The sequence below is a fragment of the Pristiophorus japonicus genome, unplaced genomic scaffold (assembly GCF_044704955.1).
Source record: "Pristiophorus japonicus isolate sPriJap1 unplaced genomic scaffold, sPriJap1.hap1 HAP1_SCAFFOLD_281, whole genome shotgun sequence".
Classification (NCBI taxonomy): Eukaryota; Metazoa; Chordata; class Chondrichthyes; family Pristiophoridae; genus Pristiophorus; species Pristiophorus japonicus.
The window spans coordinates 620,520-623,019 of NW_027252571.1; the positions used below are offsets into that span (position 1 = coordinate 620,520).

General features: G+C 55.9%; 1 protein-coding gene across 1 annotated transcript in view; it reads left to right on the forward strand.

The window, feature by feature from the left end:
* LOC139247681 (calsyntenin-3-like) overlaps positions 1-2,500 on the forward strand; it is a gene marked incomplete at its 3' end in the record, with an annotated part of 278,480 nt that overhangs the window by 18,296 nt on the left and 257,684 nt on the right. The window lies entirely within an intron of this gene.

Here is a 2,500-nt window from a genome sequence, read left to right on the forward strand (position 1 = left end):
ATGTTCCCACTGATGGGGGAGACTAGAACTAGGGGGCATGGTCTTAGAATAAGGGGCCGCCCATTTAAAACTGAGATGAGGAGGAATTTCTTCTCTCAGAGGGTTGTAAATCTATGGAATTCGCTGCCTCAGAGAGCTGTGGAAGCCGGGACATTGAATAAATTTAAGACAGAGATAGACAGTTTCTTAACCGATAAGGGGATAAGGGGGCGGGCAGGGAAGTGGAGCTGTGTCCATGATCGGATCAGTCATGATGGTATTAAATGGCGGAGCAGGCTCGAGGGGCCGAATGGCCGACTCCTGCTCCTATTTCTTATGTTCTTATGTTCTAATTCGTAGCGACACGTTGCTATTAAAAACTTGTTAGTTTATTAGCAAAACGCAGTCATCAAGATCCACGGCCCAGCCCTGGACACTGGGGACCATTTCCCAAACCTCGGGAGCCTCTTATCAACAAGAGCAGACATTGGCGACGAGATCCAACACCGCCTCCAGTGCGTCAGTGCAGCCTTCGGCCGCCTGAGGAAAAGAGTGTTCGAAGACCAGGCCCTCAAATCCACCACCCAGCTCATGGTCTACAGGGCTGTAGTGATACCCGCCCTCCTGTGTGGCTCAGAGACATGGACCGTGTACAGTAGGTATCTCACCCCCAGCTCATGGTCTACAGGGCTGTAGTGATACCCGCCCTCCTGTATGGCCCAGAGACATGGACCATGTACAGTAGGTATCTCACCCCCAGCTCATGGTCTACAGGGCTGTAGTGATACCCACCCTCCTGTATGGCCCAGAGACATGGACCATGTACAGTAGGTATCTCACCCCCAGCTCATGGTCTACAGGGCTGTAGTGATACCCGCCCTCCTGTATGGCTCAGAGACATGGACCATGTACAGTCGACACCTCAAGTCGCTGGAGAAATACCACCGACGCTGTCTCCGCAAGATCCTGCAAATCCCGCGGGAGGACAGATGCACCAACGTTAGCGTCCTCGACCAGGCCCAACATCCCCAGCATCGAAGCACTGACCACACTCGACCAGCTCCGCTGGGCAGGGCCACATTGTCCACATGTCCCCAGACACGAGACTCCCAAAGCGAGCGCTCGACTCGGAACTCCTTCACGGCAAACGAGCCCCAGGTGGGCAGAGGAAACGTTACAAGGGACACCCCCCTCCCTGATAAAGTGCAACATCCCCACCGACACCTGGGAGTCCCTGGCCCAAAGACCAGTCCCGCCCCTAAGTGGTGGAAGTGCATCCGGGAGGGCGCTGAGCACCTCGAGTCTCGTCGCCGAGAGCGTGCAGAGACCAAGCGCAGGCAGCGGAAGGAGCGTGCGGCAAACCAGTCCCACCCTCCCCTTCCCTCAACCACTGTCTGTCCCACCTGTGACAGGGACTGTGGCTCTCGTATTGGACTGTTCAGTCACCTGAGAACTCACTGTTAGAGTGGAGGCAAGTCTTCCTCGACTCCGAGGGACTGCCTCTGATGACGATACACGTGACCCAGTTCATCCACTAGGCTCACGATTACATACCTCATCGTGGATTTCCCCCGAACCCGACTGGCTGGGGTTTTATTGAGGAACATCATGTGACTGGCTACGCCCCTCCCACTCAACCACTCTGCAACTATTTGAAGTAACTTTAAATCGACTGCCCCTCCTTTGGCACCTGCAATTTAGCAAATAAACTTCACGAGCCGAATAAAAATGTGGTTGCCGGGGGTGATGAGGCCCTCCAGTCATTCCGGCGCCCTCCTCTCGCGGAAGGCCGCGAGCGTACCGATGGACATCGCGTGATTCGTCGCGAGGGACACCCCGGCTCGGATGTAAGCGCGGAAGAGAGGCAGGCAGTCGGGCTGAACGACCCCCTCGACCGCCCGCTGCCCGGACCGGCTGATGGCCCCCTTGGCCGTGCCCGGGAGCAGGCCCCACGAGTAGGCCCTCGGACCTGCCCGCTCCCCTCCGCACAGGGTGCCCAAAGATCAACCAGAATTTGAAGAGCAGCCCCCTCGAATAATGGAGTAGAGGCTGTAAACTTAACCCTGACAGTGTACCCCCACTTTATACCCAGTGTATCGAGTGCTCCCGGGGCAGGTACAATACAGAGCTCCCTCTACATTACCCTGACAGTGTACCCCCACTTTATACCCAGTGTATCGAGTGCTCTCGGGGCAGGTACAATACAGAGCTCCCTCTACATTACCCTGACAGTGTACCCCCACTTTATACCCAGTGTATCGAGTGCTCCCGGGGCAAGTACAATACAGAGCTCCCTCTACATTACCCTGACAGTGTACCCCCACTTTATACCCAGTGTATCGAGTGCTCCCGGGGCAGGTACAATACAGAGCTCCCTCTACATTACCCCGACAGTGTACCCCCACTTTATACCCAGTGTATCGAGTGCTCCCGGGGCAGGTACAATACAGAGCTCCCTCTACATTACCCTGACACTGTACCCCCACTTTATACCCAGTGTATCGAGTGCTCCCGGGGCAGG